The sequence below is a fragment of the Pagrus major genome, chromosome 11, assembly GCF_040436345.1.
Source record: "Pagrus major chromosome 11, Pma_NU_1.0".
Lineage (NCBI taxonomy): Eukaryota > Metazoa > Chordata > Actinopteri > Spariformes > Sparidae > Pagrus > Pagrus major.
Window position 1 is genome coordinate 24,674,675 of NC_133225.1, and position 23,723 is coordinate 24,698,397.

General features: G+C 38.2%; 1 protein-coding gene across 1 annotated transcript in view; it reads right to left on the bottom strand.

The window, feature by feature from the left end:
- Window positions 1–11,876, bottom strand: part of kank3 (KN motif and ankyrin repeat domains 3) — a 40,963-nt gene extending 29,087 nt beyond the window's left edge. Inside the window, exon 1 of the mRNA XM_073477033.1 lies at window positions 11,851–11,876. The gene's annotated coding sequence lies outside the window, so the exon portion shown is untranslated. The remainder of the gene's footprint in view (window positions 1–11,850) is intronic.
- Window positions 11,877–23,723: the final 11,847 nt, after the last annotated feature.

Here is a 23,723-nt window from a genome sequence, read left to right on the forward strand (position 1 = left end):
TCTACCTTTTCCATGTGTAAAAGCTTTTCTGTGGTTTTCTAATTTTCAGCATTGCCACTTTTTTGGTGCACACATTAAAAATGTGCATAATTTAGATTTATAGAAGAGTTTAAAGCAAAAAAAACCAACGTTTAGTTGTGTAAAGTACCTCTGGCTCCAACAGGAAACCATTTATAAATAACTTTATAACAGTTGTAATAACCCTTTACAAATGACTTTATAACTACAGACAACTAACTAACATTTACTTTTGGTCAATTAAAGATAAACTCTCACCCCTTTATTAACGACATTTTTAATGAAAACCCAGCTACAGAGATTTTTAACAAAATGGCCACCCAAACATTATTTTTATTACTTGAGTAATAAATGATTTATTAACCGTGGATAAGGCCACAAGATACAACTGCCAAATGCTTTATAAAGAGCTCTCTATTAGAAAGTGGAACCAGTGTTTTTATTTTTTATTTAATTTTATAAATTTTCCTATAAAAGTTACAGTGCTTTACAAAATGACTCGTATACATAAAAGATACAGACGAGTTAACAAAACAAGAGGGAAGAGATTAAAAGGTAACAACATGAAATATTGATGGAAACAAAATAAGTGAAAGAAGGAATAAACTACGATATAAAGGGTTGTGTTCTTGTTTGGCTGCAGTGTTGGAGCCTTTTTATATGACTTCATAGGGCAGGGCGCTTTTCCAGCAGCACCTCAGTGCTAAACACAGCATTTGTTCCATTATGAGCCAGTAAACAGAGGTGATCTCTGTGCTCCAAAGGGTTTGGGAAACCAGTTTGAAACTGGAGTTCAAGGTCTCACTTTGCCCTCAGAGACATTTTCTCAAGCGTCAGATTCAAGAGCAGAAGAAGTGACGACAAAATCTCGAGACGCCTTCAGGGAAAGTTTGAGTACAACCACAAACTAGAAGTTCTCTTTCTCTGTTGTGTCACACAAAACTAAACTTGTTCATTGTTCGGTCCAAAAATTAAAATTAGGTTCAAAGGGTTTGCTGCATCGCAGTGACCCGCAGTTTCCAAAAGCAGTCGCGGTTTGGTCCTTCCAGAGAGAAGCGGTCAGTTTTTGCAGAATCTGACCTTTCTGGTGCTCAAACCACAAGACTGTGGTCTGTCTTCAAACCAGTCTGCCACTTTCACCACATACCAGCCAAAAATCATGGCCAGGGTCTGATAGAGTGAATAAATTAACCAGATGCTACAAAAAAATCACCAGATGTTTGCTTAGTTTGGTGTTTTCCCACCGTGATGTTAGTGCACAGTTTGATAAGTGCCTCTTTCCCAAGATCTGCCAGTACTTGAGCTGACGTGAGTATTTTTAGCCCTGTGTTTTTTATTCAGAGTTTCTCAGGCAGTGGAGATAGAAGTAAGAGGAACGTCTGATTGGACCACATTGGTAGACCCCCCACTGACAAGTCTGGACATTCATACTGTGGTCCTGGTGCCTCATTTATAAAACAGACCAATGATCAAGTTTGATATTAAGTATGACTTGAGCAGAAAACCACACAGAGGTTAAAACCTTACATTTGTGTGGAAATGATCTTTTCTCAAAGCAAATCTAGACTCTTTGTGATTGTGTACACATTCATGTCTGTGGTGAACTTTGCATGAGCTTTATGAACAATGTGCAGCGGCGACACATCTGAAGCTGCTTGTTTGACTTTGTTCGTCAACCCGCTATTTAGTCCACTGAATAATACCTGTTGCCTTGCTTCCATCTCCTCTACCATTAAAAATATTCTATTTTCCTCTTTTGATCCATGGCAGCTCCTGACTAAATCCTCTTTTTGCTGGCAATATAAGAGAGGAAATCACAAGACAGGTGACGTCAATGTAACTTGATTTGAGATTTATAGATTATAGGAGCTGAAGTCACAAATGGGATTCTAAGAAACGCCTCAGTGTCTTTTAATAATCAAACAGAAGCAGAGTGTCTGAAATCATCTTAATACTAAGCTCAATTATAAATCAAAAAACATTTTTAGAAATGAGGCCCCTGTTTTTTTGTGCCATTTGTTTCACAGAGGGCATGACTGTTGTTTATCGGCAAATGAGAGATAAGAAAAAAAAAACCTTGAGGCATCAGGCATTTTTGTTGCCAATATGCAGCAATATGAAAAACTTAAAAAATAAATGACCAGTGAAGTTTACGATTTCAGTGCATTGGTGTCAATTAAGACAACAAAATTCATTGTTTAACTGTAAAATATCCTGCCTCCATCCAAATCCAGTGAAATACGGTCTGAATGTGAACGCTTAATCAACGTATTCAAACAGACATCTTCTAAATCTGCGCTGACTGAGCTGTGTTTAAGCCTAGACGTCAGGTTCACATATAGACGGCTATCATACTTCTTTTAGACACAAAACTGCTTGGTTTGGCACCGAAATACAATAGATTTTATTCATCAAGATCCAAGCTTTATTCCCTGAGAAATTAATGAAAATGTTAAAAAACGGGTATGGTAAAGGAAAAATTCCTGTAACTCTCCCTTTATTTAGATCTGCACCAAAACTAACTGGGGCCTACTCTGGGCTGAGACCCATCCTCCATCTAAGTTTGGTTGCCATGTTTCTACAGCAGCACCACAAACTGGACCTTTAAGGGTCAGCCTACCAAACAGTAACACATCCAAAGTGATCCACCTCAACCAGCTACAACATTACTTGTAATGTTACAGTAAAAATAATCGAATAATATGTTATATGACATGATGGGGTTACAACTACAGGCCATTCTGCAGCCGAATGAGTACTTTTATTTTGATACTTTAAGTGTTATTGTTTGTCTGCATGCAACAATATTTAACCTAGGTCGTGTGTGTGTGTGTGTGTGTGTGTGTGTGTGTGTGTGTGTGTGTCTGTGTGTGTGCAAGTCTGTGAGGTCATGATGTGCGTTGATGTTCTATGATGTAATGTCTAGATATTCCAAAAAAGTTGGATATAGGCCCAATGTTCACTTGTTGCCCTTGTAGGAGAAACACTTTCATCACAGTTCATAAGGATGTCAGTCGGCAGCATTTTTATCAGCCGCCTTCAAGATATCAGAGATGGAGAAGCTTAGAGCACAAAATTTCAAGATTGACCTCTGTAGCATCTATCAGGGGGAGATCAAGGCTCTCTCCAGAGAAAATAAGGCCCTTCAGCTGAAGAACCACAAGCAGAAAGCTCTGATCTCAGCTGAGAGGAAGAACCAGCAGGCCATGCTCTTAGAAATCCAAGAGCTTAAGAATGAGCTTCAAAGAGCTGAAGCCATGAATGCCAACGAGCTGAGCAGACAGAAGGTGGTCTGCCCGCTCACAACTAATATCTGCAAAAATACATAAAACTAAAACAAATAGATAAAAAAACAAAAATAAGCAAAACCTCTAACAGTCAACTTCTGCAAAGTATCTGTACATGAACCTTGTAACCTCCAAATTCCCATCAAATCCAGTGCAAAGACAACTCTCCAAAGAACAAAATAGTTGTTCGTAAAACTAGATTTAGCACAAAGACTCTACGACACTTTTTTTTTTTCCGGGGTTTCACAGCATTCAGTCGATAAAATGAGAGAAGAAACTCTGCTGTCAGTTTGGTCTCATCGTCACATTGACAGTAAACTGTCAGCACGTGTCAGCTCGCAGTCAAAAGCATAAATTGATTGGTAACACTTTATAAGAAGAAGCTTTAGTTAATAGGTAATATTATAAGTGTTAATAAAAGCAAAATTATTACAATTATTGACAATTGTTTACAAAATCACTACACATTTACAGAGTTTAACCCAGTCATTATATCATTGTTAGACCATTAATAAGCTTTTTTTGTTGCTCTATAAAGATTGAAACATACTTTTTTACATGTATGCATTTACTGACGGTTAATCTGTTTTTCACTGCTACCAGATCTAAACCAAGAACAATGCCTTATTAAGGTCAATAAATTATTTATTGTTTTTTACTAAACAACATTACTTTTATTGGCTTTTGCCTTTAGTACAACAGCAGAGGGACAAAAATCAGTCCCCAGCTACTGTAGCCTTTGGGGCAAGTGCTCCATTATCAAACTCATAAGTTTTTACTCCCTCATGTTGGTATCGGTCTCAAAAATCCAGTACTGGTCGGGCTGTACTTCACAGCCAACAGACCACAGATGAGGAAGGAGACGGTCATTGTTGTAACATTAGGTATCATGATTTGCTTGTTTTAAAGGATAAATCTGGTGATATTCTGTATTTTTACTAATGCAACAGATCCTGTGTAAAGACCAAAACCAGCAATAAATTGATCTGACTAACTCTAAAGTATTATTTGTGTAGCAAAAGCCCGATATGTCTTATTTTCTTTAGTGCTAACTAAATGAACCACACTGTTGCACTGGTACTTTTTCGACCAAAGCGGTTCCAGTGCTGGTTCGGAGCCAGTGCTGACTCTAGAACCATTTCAACAGCCAAAGAACTGGTATAACTAGATTTTCCCAGCAGGAAACAGTGGGTACAAGTCAAAAAGTATTCACAGACAGACTAGCACATTGCAGGTTTTGACAACAACTAAGACAACTTCTAGCCTAATCCTTTAAAAACCTTTTAATTCTCACTCAACTGCTGCACGCCCCACTTAAAGACTATGTGTTAACAGTCCGACCTTGAGATAAGAAGTCCCGGGCCTCAGGCGAGAGCTGACTGTAGATCCACTCAGAAAAACGACCTTTGGCTCCTTTTCCAGTCCAGCAATCAGTACATAAAAGTACAGAACGTATGGGTGGTCTGTCAAGTGTTTCATTATGAAATCAACCTCTGCTTCCCTCTAATCACCACTTATCTCATTAACTTACATAAAATGAGTCTGAGATGCTCATGTTAGTTTTTGTGGTGGTGATAACTGCAATTGAAATACCGCATTGTTTTTTAAAGATAAGCGATCACAATTGCTTGAATTATTTCAAGAGGTCAAGAGGAAGGACTTCAGACAATCAAATTTAACATTATTAAATTACATTTTTTGAGTCAGATTTCTCCAGAAACATGAATCCGTCATCTTGAGATGAATTAAAACAGGTTGTGTCTCGAGACAACAATTAAACTCAAACTCGATCTGCAAAAACTGTAACAGCAAAAACACGTAAATTGTTTACTTGAGTTGGATCAGTCGTGATCTTGAGACTAACAAGGGAAATAAAATTATGAGCAACAGAGCCGCTCTTGATCCCTGTAAATATCAAAGCATCCTCCAGCTTTACCAAGAGGACAGAGAAACTTTTGCCTGAGACTACAGAACAGTGATCTCACCCACGACTGACTTTGTTTCACTATTAAATATTTGTTTAATTCCTGTTTATTACATTCTGCTGTGTGCAGTGTACTTCCAGCTTGAAGCCAACTCTAGAGCTCAAACAGTAAACTGAGGGAAATCACATAAAGACAGATTTTTCCTTCCTTGTAAAAACTAGAAGTACACATAGAAAACATGCAGCTCTCAAACACACTGAACTTCTGAGGAGCTTCTCCTCCTTTCAAGGGCAATTTGGAGAGCCACTCCAATCAGAGAATCTGGTATGAAGCTGAAAGTGGCAATTTCCATGTTCAAAGCCTGGATGCCTGCAAATTATGATGAAGGCCTCCTGCTATCAGGTTCAATGCAGCCCTGACACTTAAAACTAATTGTTGCCTCAGACAAATGAAGAGCTCGAGCTTTAAAATCTTCAACAAACCACAGAGAATTAACATGTTTAAACTCTCCTGGGATTATTGTTGCCATCACTGAATATCAGTTTTAGTGCTTTAAAAACAAATAGACGACAAACTCAAGATTCCTCCTTGAAATAATAAACTAATGGCTCTGACCTTTAAGTGTGCTCTCAGGCGGATTTACGCAGCCCTCCATCTAATGTGAATGAGGACACTCCAGCAACCAGTGCACTGAAAAAATATTAGATATGTTGAAACTTTACATTTCTTTAGGTTCAATTTTCTATTTTACAACGCTGTGCTGATGCTCTGGTTAGGTTTAGGCAAAAAACAAAAAAAAGCACTTGGTTAGAAAACATCAACTCTTGCCCTGAGATACTACACACACTGCTGGAGACGTCCCAACTTCCTCTCAAAAATATCTGTTTTTTGTCAAAACAAAAACGTTTGGAAATCGTCCCAATGTCGCCTTAAAAATATCCAGTGGTGTCACGTTTACAAATGTTGAAGCTCAGTCTCAAGCTGTGGTCACTGGTCTAGCAGCTTTTCTAACCTGAAACTCCACCACCATCCTCTCCACCTCCTGATATAAAAGTCAGGTCATAAACAAGTATTATGAACATGATGTGACACGTACTGTAAAAAATGTCAATATGTGAGCTTACCATTGGTTTGCAGAAACACACACTGCCAACTAGGGTTGGGCCGATGAACGATGCCATCGTCCACCGTCGACTACTAATCCCTGACCATCGTAACATCGTGACTTAAAAGGCTCCCCACCAGAGAGCACAATTAAGAGGCGTGTCCCCTCAGAGTTGCCATAAGGCAAGAGTTGTTGTTGTTTGTGATATGTGGGGAGAAGAAATGAAAAGAAGTGTGTTGCTGCTCAGTGCGCTAACATTACGTCCCCATGTCCCCTTTATTATTTTCTTATTAAACCATCTCAGTTAGGTGAACCCAAGACACTCGGTTAAATTTGTGGCAGCAGTGTTTCTTTTTGAGACGAGGACGCTTTTAAACCTGGCACCTTTAATTAGCCTGTGAAAACCAGGTGAGTGCACGTTATACGAGCACACAAAACAGTATCTGTGGACAGAAAATGTCCTCACGAGAGAGCATTTCGACTCGAGATCAAGCCTCCATAAATTCGTAAAACTGCTCGACACTAACTCGCCCGTGCTTGCTCATCAAACTGACTGAATTTGATGATTCAAAACCACAAATAAACCAAGAAAGATGGACAAATATACAACTTTATTTCACTGATTTAGGTGAAACTGGATCATATTTTATGGAGAAAATATTTTTTCTGGTTTTCCCTGTTTTCTTCTTCCTCCTCTGGCTGCTCTGCCTCAACACTCAGTGATTTACAGTTTCCTAATGGACAGATAGCGTTTCTTGTTGCTAAAGTAACCACTAACTGTAGCTGCCATTAGCTACTAAGCTCAGTTGGCCGTGCAGCTAGTGTCCCAGTTAGCCGATGCTACGCAGACTTGGAGCTCAGAGCAACAGGGGTGTGTTGGTCTTTACAGCCCCAGAGAACACGACAGGGCCGGGACCAAAAATGTAGCCTCTAAGACCGACGATGGCTCGTTTGACAACAGGAAATACAGCGCCTCTGACTCCGGTGAAGACCCAGCGGGTTCAGGCCGGGACAGGAGAGGAGCTACAGGGAGGTCGGGCATCAGTCAAGTCGACGCCTGCCTCTGGAGGCCTGAGTAGGATTCTACGGCGGGGAAGTCAAACCCAGCATGAACACCAGCTTGTACAGTATTTCCTGTGGTCAAACTGGCCTCTGTTGGTCTCAGAGGCTGTGTTCAGTACACCAGTTCAAGAGACGACGCCTGAAATAAACATGACGAAGTCCAAAACAAAGACAACACAGGCTGGTAAATGTAAAAGAGGAAGATGGTGAATGAGTTCAGGGTGGAGGCTTGTGCACACAGCAGTGATTCAATCCTAATAAACCCACGATACTACCTGTGAGAACATGCAGACTTTGTTTTTCACTGTGGTATACACTGGTGGGTCCAGCTTTCTCTTTCCTGCATTAAGTCACTGCAGTGAACTGAGTAACTCAGTCTTCAGGCGCTAAAATTAAACCCACTCGTAATAGAGCTAAAAATATGACGGCATGTATTTTATCAAGCAGCAGCACTCATGAGCACAAGTAGACTGAAATTTAATTCAGTGTTAATTTGATAAACTGTCCTCCTGTTCCAAGGTGTACACAAGGCGAGGAGGCATAAATTAGAAGTTTATATGAAAGAAGAAATATCGGGACAGGTATCAGAGTGTGCCACTGACCCGCCGACACCTCTAACTAAATTTACAGAGTCTATTTTTGAGGGGACAGCAGTAAGTCAAGCCTCAGGCTCCTGTTGCAGGAAGACAGTTTCCCCTGAGAGAGCTTAAAAAGTTATTAAAGGATTAACACTCATTTAAAGGACGAATCCAGCACAAGTGTATCCGACATCTCCTCCTTTTATAGCACAAAAATTTGGTATGTTTTCTTTGACTTATTTCCCAAAACAATAAACAACCTGTCTAAAAAACGGCGAATTACAGTTAAGACAGTTTTAATTTCTGTTTAATTTTACAAGAAGGCGCTAAAGTGGAAGTTCAACAAAAAGGCTCTACATCCTGACTCACTCCCTTCCCATGATTATTCCCAAACCAGTCAATAGATCTCACCCCTTCCCTGTGCCACTATCAAATCATTTATTTTCTCACGCCCAGATGTGGGAACACACTGAACGTGAAGGAGCAGCAGTAGCCCCATTCACACTGTCCTCTCAGTGCTGTCTGTGTGAAAGTTACAGATACTTAGAGGGGGGACAGTTTTGCATCGTCGATCTGATGGTGTTCACAGTCTGACAACTAAACAGATCCTTCACTCATCAAATAAAAAGAGAAATGTCCCACACTTCAAGCCACAAAGCAACATTACAGGACCAAACAACAGTAACGTAGTAACTGGTAGTGTCTTTGGCAACTTATGAGGAAAAAATACTGCAGTTATACGTGGAAAAGCCTCTGTCATCCTGTCTGTCATCCTGTCTGTCATCCTGTCTGTCCTACCGACTCTTCGTCACATTTCTGCCCGAAAAACAGTGTCTGTCCCCGGCAGCAGTGCCAGGCGGCTCCCGCAGTTGAATGCCGGTGATTATGTGACGTGATTCAGAGCAAAAAACTTTAACTCACCATGTGTTTGTCGCCTTACACTATTGTGTTGTAGTTACGGTCTCTGGAAAAAAAATCGTCGCGACTTCAGTGATCTTTCCCCCAGAAAACAGCCTCCCTCCCCGCGAGTCAGAGAGTCAGACAGCGTCAGCTGTTTACTGATGGCGATTATGTAATTATGTAATTTAGAGCGAAAAACGTAACTTTGTCACTTTCCAGGATGTATGGTGGGTCAGGATCTCAATCAAACACATTATAACAGCATCCATATGATGATAAACAGTCAGCGAGTACATGTTTAGATTAACAGGTGGACACCGGGGGAAACACGTTGAAAAAAAAACACACTTGTGTCAACGTCATCATGTGTACCATCACGCCTCTTTTGGATCCGCAGTGCCGGCGTGCTGTATGAACTGACACACTGGTGCGGCTTTACACCGGAGCTGCTTGGTTCTGTGTGAACAAACAAAGGCGGAGAAATGATGACCCTTCGCTGCGACGATAATGCCGAGTCTCTGTGTGAAAAGGACTAGTGGCTCTATGTTTGTGAGCTCCTGCTCCTGGAAGATTGAACCCAAACTAAACAAAAGTTTATCATTTTCACTATCTGCACTCTTATTGTTTCAGTCACTACCCAGAGTTCATGACCAAAGGTGAGGACTGGGTTGCATGACTCAGCTGCCTCTTCAGAATCACAACTTGCTGTTGTCTGAACCAAACAAGCCAACTATCATTATCAAAACATTGTGATTGTGATATGGCCAAATTGCAAATTCGCTAATATTTCGATTGATTGTTCAGCCCTACATGCACAGCTTCATTTTGACAAAACCTTCCAACATTAACACTCTTTTAGCTCCGTTTTTGGCCTCCACCAACTTCCTTAGGGAAAGATTTAGCCCTTTAGCTGCTAAATGCTCCGCTGTGTTCACCAGCTAGTCCTAGCCTAGTATAGGATAGAATAATATAATGATTATTATTTCACATTTCTTTTCAGTTTTCTGTGGCTGTTTGTTTAGGTCGAGGGAAATAAAACACTTGGTTAGGTGAAGGAAAACACGATTTGATAACTTCTCTCTGTCTTTTTGCCCGAGTCACTAGGTTATGATATTACCAAAATGTGATTGTTCAGTTTCAGTTGTGGAGCATCACCAACACGACAATATCAGATCATGCAGTCGCTAACTGTGTCCCTCTGTTGTTTGGTGCCTTTCAGCTAACGCACAGTAAGTTTTTAGAACTTATTTCCACTGAAAAGAGCTGCCTGCTACAGCCAAAACAGGCCAAACAACAAGAGTGAAACAAAATATTAAAATAAAAGCTATAAAGCTAAAAGCTATAAAGCTCCTGAGCCGGGCTGCAGGTTCATCGGATAATTCTCTCTAGTTTCATCACTACAAGTGTCCTCTTTCACATTGTTGTTGTACAAATTATAGATTAGCTGCTTTAAGTTTAGCCAACTAAACACTAGGTTAAGGTTAGGGGAAAACCCCAGTTATAACAATTCCAGCTACATAAGAAACAAGCCAACGTCAGATCCTTTAACAGAGTCAAAGCTCCTCAATCTGTCAGGTTAAATGTTCTCGAGGAGTCTCAAGTTAAGGCTGTGATTTCCTGCATTTCCCAGAATCCAATTCAGCAACCTCCAGGGAGGGGAAGTGACCACGTTTTACTCAGATGTTTTTGTCCCTTTTACGGCGGATTTCTCCCTGTATTATTGCTTTTACAATGTTCACTGTTTATAGTATGAATCACTTCATAATGTCCTGCTCTCAGGCTTCACTGCGGCCCAGAAACAGCTGATCTGGAGGTGACATTTTCTGCAGGAATGAAACACGATCAGCTGCAGAGACACGTCTGCCGAGTTCAGCCTCACTGTGACTGACTCAACATCCGAACAACCAATACCACAGATTAAAACTGTGAGATGATGCACAGTAATAACAGACAAGAGACCAGCCAGGGGAGGGGTTCAACACTTCTGACAATAGAGGAGGTCGTAGAGTGGGGGGATTTCCATCCCATGTAACAGCCTCACCCACAAAACTGTCAGAGGGAAAAAAGAGTTTTCTTCTGGATCTGCTCTAGATCTCTATTCTTTAAGTAAATAAACTGTATTAATGGAGCAATTTTCAAAACAAAAAGGTGCTTTATTGGAAAAAGAAAGGAAGGAACCCAAAAGACAAAATGAGTACACGAGAAAGCCAAGAAACAAAGTGACTTTTAAAAAATCTTCATTGATTCTGAGGCTTTTTCAATGTTGAGGAGCAACAAGCACAATCACAGAAACACAACACATCTGCTGGAAAGATCAATATCTGAGATTATAGATCACAAAAGATGTTTCTGATCAGACAATCACGACCAAAACACCAGTTTTAAGTTCGATTTTAAAAAGTATAAAATAATCTTTAGTTAGGTGAGTGTGAAAAGAATAGTGAAAATATTATATGTAATATCTTTGAGTGAATTAAAGTCTCAAAAATAGAAACTGTAATGTGACACGTGATCAAAAAGAGGTTGCATTATCAGTTATAGAAGTGACAAAGTCTTGGAGTCACTTTATAGGTCTATAAAAAGCCTTAATAGACGAGGTTTACATCCTGATTTATTTTAAAAATAGACATTTTAAGTCTTAATTGAGGTGTTAATAGATTTTTGCAACATTCATCAAAGTTTAAAACACTATAAAGCACCGGACAACACAGTGTAAGACACAAACAGTCCTGCAAATATTACAAAATCTGTTCACCTCTGCATCAAAAACACAATAATTGAAAAGTAAATGTGTTTTTTGCAGAGACAATAACATCAGTTGTGATCAATAATTCACCACAACACCTTGACACAGCTGAAGCACATGCAGTGTGAATCGTTTTGTCGTTTGTTCACAGAGTCGAAAAGTCAGGCATTAATCAGCTCATCAATATCAGCATCATGTGTGTTAATCGATCCCTCATGCTGTTTCTTACCTTCTGGCTTCTGTCCGTCCAGTCACACTGGGACTTGTCATGACTTTCGGAGAAGGTAGGAAAAGTTTGGGAGGAGAAGAAAAAAAAAAACCTCCTATCCTCTGACGGCTGTCAAGTTACATACCGTTTAATGGAAGGTTTCCGGTTTTGGATTTCAAAACAAAAGGTCAGGACAGGTAGCGATGTTTTTTGTTTCATTTTGTGTTTGTTTGTTTCTTCCATTATTCTTTTAAATATTCTTTCAAATTTCTTGTGTAATGCATGCATGTATTTAAATAAATATAATAGTAATAATAATAATAATAATAATAATAATAATAATAATAATAATAAATTTATTTTATAACCTTTAAAAACAGAATTTACAAAGTGCTTTGACAAACAAGCAAAAGCAGGAAACTCTGGAAGACAATATTACAGAATAAACACTCTGCAGTCAAGCCAGACACAAGGAAGCCTCGTCTAAGGTGAATTAAAACAAGAAGACAGAACAGAAAATGTAACAACACAAACAGACAATATGAGTCATTACAAGTAAAAGGAATAAAAGCCATAAAACAGGCAAAATCACAGATAAAGAAAAAGAGATGAAAAGTAATGCAAAAATAGAGGTAAATAAAATAATAAAATATAAAAATATAAATAAATCTGAATAAAGAAATATATGTTAAAAAAAAAACATCATAACAGGCTGCGTTTTAGCATTTCTTGGACCAATATATTTTGTCATATGTTATACTATGTTTATTATATATTGTCCAATACTCATACTATGCTATGGATAAAGCAGTACAACATTTTACTGTGTGTCGTATTTTATGTCACATGCTAAATTATGTATGTTAATATGTTTCTATTATATACTATCTATTATATTATATTTCTATTATATTTATCTATATATAAATACACACATACACACTAAACATCATTACTTAATCATATTATATTATTCTGGTGCACACCTTTTACATATATTAAACTTGTTGACTAATAGAAAATAAAGCCTAATCACAAAATGAATTAGGATGTACATAATTTGAAGTACATTTTCAGTACATAAAGTAGTTCAAATTAGCGCCACCTATACCATTCACAACATTAAAGTACAATGTACACATGAAAGCATCCTAATGAGCGTGGTAATCATCACATTTTTAATAATTAAATCATTAATCTGAAATGTGCCATTGCTCTTAATGAATACTTTTACTTTTGGTGCTTTACGTTGTTAAAAATGTACTTTTAGTTACTTTAAAGTAATATTACATTTAAATGCATGTTTTTCGCTACACTGTGGTATTGCTACTTTTACTCAAAATTATTGATTTACAATCATGCTAAGGTTTTAAAGGAAAAGAGCCAATTTTATTCTGCAAGCTCTGTTGATGTATTTTAATTATTATTTGTCTACATAAAAATGTTTTCAATATGACCTTTCAGTAAAAAATATGAGTTCTTCCTCAAGGCTGATCTTTCAGCAAAGCCATTGTGTACTTTTATTTTGAAGGCATAACAATGTCTCTTCCTGTCACTTCCTGTGTTTTTGACGCAGCTTGCGTCGATCGCTGCTAGAAGGAATCAATGACAGACAGCTGGATCCTCCAATGAGGAGCGAGATCCCAAGCCTCTGGGCAGTGACGACAGAGGGGCGTGGTTTGTTTGTCAGTTTGCTCAAGTGGCGCCAAAGTGGCAACAAGAGGCGTCGTTATGTTCAGGACCCACCAAACATTACAGCGTTTGTCCGCAAGTAATGTCAGAATAACTCACTGACTCTTCAGCACATCTATCTGCCTGAAGCAGAGGCCATGTTCTCTTCCGTTTCAGCTCGTAGTTCAGAGTCTGAACACCAGCCTGTTGTCAAAGCACAGCAACGAGAAGAAACCTTTGGCTGTGTTTTATATTTAATGGCAGGTCGCTCCCACCTGAAGACAAAACATATACGTGTTAATATGGAGATGAACGCCTTGAGAGAGCCTCATAAACTGCATTACCAGCCACCCAGCAGCTGAGGACGCTGTTGTCTTTCAGGTTGAAGACCGTGACATGAGTTTATTTCAGGTTGTGGAAGACGTCCCCCTCTTCCTCCTTCTCCTTCTCCTCCTCCTCCTTCTTCTTCCTCTCTTTCTTCTTCTCCTTCTTCCTCTCCTTCTTCTTCTTCTTCTTCTTCTTCTTCTTCTTCTTCCTCTCCTTCTTCTTCTTCTTCTTCTCCCCTTCCTTCTTCTTCCTCTCCTTCTTCTTCTTCTTCTTCTTCTCCCCCTCCTTCTTCTTCCTCTCTTTCTTCTTCTTCTTCTTCTCCCCTTCCTTCTTCTTCTTCTCCTTCTTCCTCTCCTTCTTCTTCTTCTTCTCCCCCTCCTTCTTCTTCCTCTCTTTCTTCTTCTCCTTCTTCCTCTCCTTCTTCTTCTTCTTCCTCTCCTTCTTCTTCTTCTTCTTCTCCCCTTCCTTCTTCTTCTTCTCCTTCTTCCTCTCCTTCTTCTTCTTCTTCTTCTTCTTCTTCTTCTTCTCCCCCTCCTTCTTCTTCCTCTCTTTCTTCTTCTCCTTCTTCCTCTCCTTCTTCTTCTTCTTCTCCTCCTCCTTCTTCTTCCTCTCTTTCTTCTTCTTCTCCTTCCTCTCTTTCTTCTTCTTCTTCCTCTTCTTCTAAGTAGTAGTATTTGTAAAGAAACATCCCCGACATAGAAAGGAATGCAACATTTTAAACCAAAACAAAGAAAATGTTGATGAAAAATATGATAAAGAGATCTCCTCACAGGTGTGGACAGATGTTCATTACTCCAACTCAACAGTCACAGTGTCATTCAACCAATTATAAATCACATTATCACTTTCTGGTCATTCAGTTGGTCTTTCTGTCTTCCCTCACTTTCTTTTCAGATGTTGTATGCGTAGTCTGATCTCAAAACAATGACTAAACACTAACTGTGTCACGGCCGCGGTGCTGATCATCTGGTTTGTATCTGTTGCTCGGGGAAACAACATAAACTATCAGAGAAACAGGGACATTTTTATTTTATGTAGTATTAGTTTCCATTTCCTCCAGCTGAAGACTCACATGCAGGATTTATTTGGTCTGTATTTGTCTTGTGTTTTCTATAAGATGGGGTTGGGAGAACATGATTTTCAAGAAAGAAAAAAATATATCTTATTTTTTTCTTTTTGAAGAATGTTGTTAATATTTTTATAGCCTATTTTTAACATGTATACCTCTGCTTGGCGTGTTTTGAGCATTTTGACCTGTTATCATATGGCAAAATTAAACTCTAGCTAGTAAGTCACCCTTGAGATTTGTTTTTGTATGTGGGTGTCAAACAAACTAACTTACTAAGGGATTATACCACATGACTAGAGCGAACTCCATCAACTGAAACTCCATCTAGTAAGGAACCCCATGAGATGTGGTTGAAAGCTGGCAAAAAAGCTAGTAAGCAGACCTTGAGTTACAGTTTCTTCCCCTCAAACAGGTATAAAGGTGTTATATCACCACCTGTTATCATATGACTGAAGCAAACTGTATGCTGTTTTAAGATTGAAAGCTTCAGAAAAAGCCAGTAAGTGAACCTCGAGTTAAGGTTTTTTGTTGAACAAAGATGGATCTTGTTTCAACCGTGTCTCTGTTCTTCCCCTGGTTAAAGTTTGTTTTCACTGCCACAAAAGTAAAATTTCTTAAACTCATGAGCTGGATTTCTGTGGATTTTTACAGATTTAAGTTTAAAAAAAAGTAAATAAAAACATGAAATGAAATCCTTGCAGCACCTGAAGGAAACAATGTGAATCTAACTAATGAAAACAGCAGCAGTGCTTACAACTTACAACAACTTTATTTCTATCTTGCTGCTACAAAGAAAGAAATGTGATACTCAAGTGTGCAGGCGTTTTACTCTGTCAGGAAGGAAAGCTCGGCTCTCTGGTGACCAGAGGGAACAATGCAGGGATTGGCAGGTCGCCGTGACCGACAGAAACAACAAGAACACCTTAGAAATGGATTAAAATGGTCAACATGACACTGTCAAAACACTGCGAACGGACCGCAGCACAGGCCAGAAGAGGATGAGGTCAACAGTTTAAACCTCTCTGGGGTCACCCTGGAGAAACAGATACTTATCAATACCAAATATGTGACCTCTGTGGTCGTTTGGAAAGACCTTAAAATTGACTCCCTTAGCAATTCCTTTCAAAGGGTGGAATGTAACTAAGTACATTTACTCAAGTACTGTCCTTATGTACAATTTTGAGGTACTTTACTTGAGTATTTCCATTGTCTGCTACTTTCATCCCACTACATTTTGGAGGAAAATATTGTATATTTACACCAGTACATCTATGTGATAATTATATTTATTTATTTATTTAATCGACAATCAGATTAAGAAAACACAAATATAATAATCAGAAAAATGCACAATATTGACTCTGATATATAATATTATATATAATTATAGCATAAACAGTCGACCTGTAGTAAAGACTATATATGTAAATATATGTGTAATTTACTATTACTTGTACTTTTGATACTTAAATACATTTAACCAGTGTTGTGAAAAGTATCCAAAAGTCATACTTGAGCAAAAGTAAAGATATCGTGTTAAAATATTACTTTGGTAAAAGTGAAAGTCACCCAGTACCTCAGGGAAAAGTTTTAAAGTATCTCATATTACAGAACTTAAGTATCAAAATGGCAAGTTTGAGTAAATCATACATATATTTACACGTATGTTTATACTGTAAACTTTGGGTCAACATTCATAATTTTTCTAATTATTGCAGTCAGTGTTTTATTTTTCATTTTATGCGATTGACAAAGAAACAAATATATTTAAAAAACAACTACTTTGGCTCTGATGCAGCATGTAATCTGCAAGGTAACAAAGTAATCAAATAAATGTAATGGAGTAAAAAGTACAATATTTGCCTCCAAAATGTAGTGCGATGGAAGTATAAAGTAGAAGACAATGAAAATACTCAAGCAAAGTACATGTACCTCAAAATTCTACTTAAGCACAGTACTTGAGTAAATATACTTAGTTACATTAAATCACTGCATTTAACATCAGATGCTTTAAGAGTTTAACTGAAGTACAATTCATACGGGTGACACAATATCTTTACTTTTAATCAAGATGTAGTGTCATCTTTTTACTCAAAGAAGACATTTTGTAGTATTAGTACTTTACATTAGCATTACTTGAGTATTTCCATTTTATGCTACTACTTCCACTTTATAACTGGGAGAAAAAGTACCTAGTATAAAAACTAAAAGTTCTCATTATGCATAATGTATATTATATAACTGAATTTTAATGATCAACCCATGAATAGCTGTTTCCCTCCCACTAAAAATAGCCTGACCCTGATGTAGGTGGAGCAGTCAGTTTATATACGGACAGTTTCCTGATGGAGCGTACAGATGGAGGAAGACGGATGCGTTGAGACATTTTATAGCTTCTCTTTCCTCCAGGTCGGTCTGACCTCTCGTCCACTGTGTCACACTCACTCAGTGAAGTAGATCAGACCCAAGAGACATGAACACACCCTCATCCTCCCAACCCTGTTTGACTGCTGTCAGCTAAACTCCACTGCAACTGATTTTTATTTTTTTTAATTATTCTCTAAGAACAAATATAGGTTTTTATTAATCAAGAATAATTTACTGAACAAAGTTCAGAAGAACTTAGGTGATATAAAGGTAAAGTGTCCCTTCATTTAGTAGTTTCACCTATTTTTGTGAAGAATTAGGGGGCAACAACTGCCTTTGTCGTGCAAATCTTGTATTGCATAATGAATTTTTATCTTTTCTACTTATCATTTAGGAAAGAAAATGTATCTCACTCAAAGTCCTTTTGACATGACCCTGACCCTGACCTAAAGTTATTGTTCTTCACTGTTGCATCACAGCTCAGACACAAACATTAATCAGCTGTTGTCAGTCCTATAAGACCGACACCGTGTACTGACTCCTCTTATCACATTATAAACGTTGGTGGCAATAAACATCATCATTTCTCCTCTGAATGCACCGAGAGAGCGAACCCGAACACCCAAAGAAAATAGGGTGCCATGTTGGAGAATGTATCGCTCAGACTGAGTCATTATTTCCATGAGCAAGATGGTTTTTATTCATGAGTGAAACACTGACAAAGCCAGGAAATAATCATTCGTGCTCACTCCACATGTATGTAAGTAGTGGTGGAATGTAAAAAAGTACATTTACTCAAGTATATTTCAGTCATTTTAGGTACTTGTACTCAATTTGAGTCTTACCGTGTTATACATAACATACTTTGTACTTTTTCCCCCCACTACATTTGTAGTACGTTCACAGCTTTTCACAGCTGCATAGTGGAAAAAGTAGTGTAGGCTCCAGAGGAAGCTGCATGTAATCTGATGAATTGCCTCCAGTTATGTCACTCAGTAGCTTGGTTGCATTGTGGGTAATGTAGGCACAATGAGTCGAAAAGTGTTTTTAGACCAGTGGACTGCTCACAATCTGGTGCTTACATTACCCACAATGCAACTTAGCCACTGAGTGACATCGCTGGAGGCAATTCATTAGATTACATGCAGCTTCCTCTGCAGCAAGAGAACTTAATAGCTTATACTACTTCTTTTTTTAGCTGTTGTTGCTACAGTTTATATTATATTATATCAAGTTACCAAGAAATCAAGCATACTTACATCGTACAATCACAAATAATGGCAGGTTGGATCATTCTGTCCTCAAGAGCATAACAATTCCTGTATCTATCTACTCCATCTTGTATTTTATCAAATCATGTTTTATTACTTCTGCAGTCAAAAAAACTCATAAAGTAGTGATTCCTCCATGGTTTGATCATTTTGGGTGTTAGTTTTTATATTACTCATACAACACAGGTGAAAGTAACGCACCCTGATCTTTAGACTAAACCAAGACAAACAGTTCTTTGTTGTTGTTTTGGAAAGAACACGGTCCGTGCCCCTCTAATATTTACAGTTCTATCTGCTCACAGGTTACTTTTTACTTTTAACCTCAGCCGTGATCTCAAGTTCACGTCAGGTCACTTCTACTGTTGTTTTCACTGTGAACATTAGCTGAACCGCTCTTCATTGTAACCTTATATAAACCTTTGTACACTGTGAATGACCGAGCACGGACAAACAGATTTAGAGGCCAGCAGCTCTTTATCATAACAAAAACCCATAAAGTAATTTCCCCACTGAGCAGCGAGTGGTACTGACAGGATGGAGATAGGAGGATACCTGTCCGACAGCTCTGAGTGAGTATGAATCAAAGTCCAGAGGTGCTGGCAGCAAAACATGTTTTCTTTTCACTGGGCCTCAAGGAGAGTGCAGGCTTGACCAAACAGGAAGAAGTCATAAACACATTTGAATCAGTTTCAAGGTCTATGAGGAGGGAAACATGCTCCTGGTGTGGCTTCAGAAAAACAAGTTTAAGTAGTCATTAAATGCATCTAATGACGACTTTCATTAACGATTGATGTTTTTATGAACCTACTAATCATTTACTGTAGTGTTTATAAGTATCGCAAGGTGACGCTTTGAATTGTAATTGTTTTTGTTCCACAACACAAAGTTATTAGTTTTAAATTCATATGTAAACTTCAAGTTCCTCATTAGATAAACTCAATCAAATGAGGAGAGTGAGCCAGACTTTATGGAGGAATAAACATCCAGGAGTCACATTAAATTCTGCTCTGATCCGGAGCCATTTACTGACGGGAGGAGAGCTCAGAGGCTACTTCTATATTTTTGGGATTAAAAAGTGGATTTATCTTCACTCCTGTTTATCAACCTGACAGTGCAAATTGTGTTAAAACTACTGTTCATTTACATATATCAGAAATGTCCTGGCAGTTATCTATGATCCGGTTAATTACTCATCAATGAGCATCAGGTACAACAGAAAACTACAGTTGAAAGAGCTCCATCTGAAAAAACATTCAAGAGTAGATTAAGGCATCCACACACAGTCACATTTGTTGGCCTGCAGCTGGAGGTGCAGAAGACGCTGACTGGAGGATGTGATGGCACACGTCAAACTCAAACAGCTAAAACTACTCGGCCCACTCTTTTGGTACTTTATTTGTGACATTTCTCTCAGGGGAAGTGACACATATTTGATTAAATTAGTGTAAGTAGCAAGTAAAAAAGCTATTACAAGAAACTGGAAAGGTGGCTCCGCTGACAAAGAACCAGCGGCTAATAATCATTGACGAAATCTTCTTAATGGAAAAACTGACCCATATCTTGAGACTAAAGGAGCTCAACTGGATGAAAAAAAGGAAAAAATGTACATTATGCAAGACTCAAATGGCGACATTGGAATAAAGCTACAAAAGAATTCATCAACAGGACTGTAAGACGGGTCAGAAACAAATGTCAATTAATTTCTTAAACAAGATCTACAAATCCCTGTTAATATGCATAATTTAACAATATCCAGCTTAACTCTTTTCCCCTTTGATATAACTGTAATGGGCTGAAGTTAATGTTGGAACGTTGAATAAAAATTTATGTTCATATAATGAATAATGAATTTTAGGGTCCTGTTATCATCTAAATATTCCTCCTACACATTATATTGAATATCAGGACAAAGTAGCAGCAACTTCAGTTAAAAAAAGGCAGTATTTAAAATGAATTTGTCTCTTGATGACATTTCTAATCTTCTGATTACGACTTGCACTACTGTATGAAAAAAGGTTTGGTCCATGTGAATAAAACAACAGACGTGGTAACAAGAGTTTTGATTATTTTCTTTGGATTTTTATATTAATCTCAAAACATCCTAAAAACTATAAACACCACACATTTGGTTAGAAACGCAGTCATCTGGGCTGGACATGTTAACGCTTTCCCTTCCCTCTCACACTCGTCAGGCTTTCCTCCTGCTTTCTGGGTGAAAGGTGAACTCTGTAAGAGAGCGATTTGACCTGTATCACAGCGAGTTCACGGCCAAGCAGAGCTTTAAGCGTGATGGGAGGGTGCTGTGAACCAGTGATGCCGCCCCATTAGAGTAAATATCTGGACTGAGACAGAGGTTAAAACCCTGACAAAGAGAGGTCAGCTGGGGTTTTATTTTCAAAAATGGAGCAGAGGTCGATGAGTTATTTATTTTTTATGTAAGAAGACTGAGAAATAGCGAGTTTAAAGATGATATGTGATGTTATTCATTTTTGTTAAGATGAAACTAGGAGCCAGTTTCATTCTTTTAAACAGTGGACATGCCATTTCAGTGATGAAACTCGTTTGATTTATTGATGTGGTGGACAAAGGTCGGAGTCGAAAGTCACATAAAGTTTTAGTTGAGTTTAGGTGAGTCTCTTCACAGCAACATGGGCCTATAACCATTAATGTACTTCCTGTAGAGACTTAAAGGATTTAAGAGAAAGACAGTAAACAGTGAGCTCTCACGTAAAAGATTAATTGATTTTCTTGATGCAAACACAACCTCTGGGCCAAAACAGCCATTAGTTCATTTCATACTTGAAGAAAAGCACAAAATCCAGCTGCCTATTGAGCACCAACAAAGCCTCCTCAAGTTAGTCTGAACAAGACTCAACGTGCTTCAGCAGAAGCCATACAAATACTTTTACAATGTCCAAACTGGAGGCTCAGCATCTGTCAATTTCTGTAACTTTTCAAAACTGAAGATTGGACATCACACAAGTTTACATCCTGATTAGCCAACTGTGCAGAGGGGAGACAGTTCACATAGTGCGATCTGTCTCGTGCACTTTCTCTCAGTCTGAAAGCAGCAATTTTCAGAACATCCTCACACCAAAACAATAGAATAGGTTACTGAACTGACAATAACTGCAACAGCCACATGTATCACAGAACTGGAGTTACATCCAGTAACTACTATTGGTCGAAGTATTAATCATGTGGTTACTACTAATACTGGTAATTGTATGCTATTAAGGATACATTAGATTACAGATACATTAAGTAAAAAAGCGCATTACAAACAGGACTACAATTTTATAATAAAGAATTATACATAAGTGACAACACTTTACGAGTCTCACACAACATTACCCGAGTGAAGATAAAATAGAATTGACATTTCTTTTCTCATGTCCTTATTTGCATATGTTTGATATTGAGGTAATCCAAATGTAACATAAAGTAATCAGGTTACATTACTGTAATATTTTACTTGGGTTAGGTAACTGAGTGTATTTTTTAACAGGAAATCAGTGACTGTATTTTGTATACTGCTAATTTTGAGGCTTACAGCTACTGTATCTTCCAGGTATGGCCAGCTGTTTACCCCGTCTTCAACTGTGGTTGTCCACAACAACAAGATGTCAAAATGCCAAAATGCTGTGCGAAAGAGTTTATTTGAAGCACGCCAGTCTACAGCCACTTTAGTTCACTGTAAGGATGGTTACAAGTTGAGACTGAAAGTTTGTTTTTGATCCATAGAAGTCAAAAACAAAGTAAACGTAAGTAAAAGAAAAAAATTGAGTGGTTAGAAGTATTGAATAAATTAGTTTGACTTGATGATTCTGCTTGATAATAATGATAAGCAGACTTTTGAAAGCATAGCAGAAAAAACTAAACACACTAACACTTCAAGGACAATGAACTTTCTGCTTTAGGTGCTAATTTAATAGCCTAAAACTACAGAGACAGTGTTTAACAGTTGTTGCCATGTGGCCTCATTAACACCCTGATGAAAACAGGAAAAGTAAAGTTGCGGCCACAGCCTCTGCCTCTGTTACACTCTTTGATCAGGGAGACGATGCCTTGATGGAAACGATGCTGCTTTCTAGGTTAAAGTTCGAGCTGGAGAATCACATTGCAAAAAAAGAAAAAAAAGGCAGCAGGTCCCAAAGCGTGCGGGAACACAGGGATACAGATGATGTGTGGGCGTGGAATCTGGGTAAAAGGTCAGTGTGATGCAAGTGAATGAACAGAGAATCAACCTTTGAATTGTAAATAACAGCTGCTTTTAAGGAGTCCCCCATGACATCAACATATGAAACTGTATACGAGCGCTACCTTTCACACACTTTTCTTTTGTTCCAAATGTGCTGAAGGTGCTGCTAGAAAACAGAAGACAGAACTGAAGACTGCTTTGCAAAACTTTGATTTACTCTCGGAAACAAGTTCATGAACAAAAAGAAGAATAAAACATTCAGGTAAAATGATGGTATTTTTAACAGAATATCTGGTGATTTGTGTCTATTTGTTTGTAATTAGATAATTTAAAAGCAGACTGGAAATAGATATAACTTGCTGTTTAAATTATGAAAAACTGCAAAGCAAAATTTGGTTTAAGAAATAGTTTGACATTTTGGAAAATACGCTTGTTTACTCTCTAATTGAGAGTCAGATAAGAGAATTGATACCTCCCTCATACACGTCCAACAAATATGAAACTCGCAGCTGGTTAGCTTAGCTTAGCATAATGACTGGAAACAGAGGTAAACAGCTAGCCTTGCTCTGTTAAAGAAGTTAACAAAATCCACCTACCAGCACTTCTAAAGTTCACTAACTAACAATTTAGCATAATAATGAGGCGTTGTTCTGGACCTTTGCTCAGCTAGGTTCTGGTAAGTTACTGGTACTGCCAAGAAATAGTTTGGCAAGTAACTCCCCTGAAAACCAAAAACTGTTCTGTTTTTTGTACAACCTTAATAAATGAGACATAACATGTAAATCAGTGAGATAAAAAAAACGGGCATGGAGTTTAATCTTCTTACCGAAGGCCCCGATCAAGCTGGACCTGTTGCTTCAGGTGAGGCTGCTTTAGAAAAGCGCATTGGGTGAAACAGCGTGTTGCGTCTGTCGAGCGGTGTTGCGTGTACAACGGAGCAATCAAATGTAATATAAGGAAAAGTAAGTACAACTTCATGACTTGCACT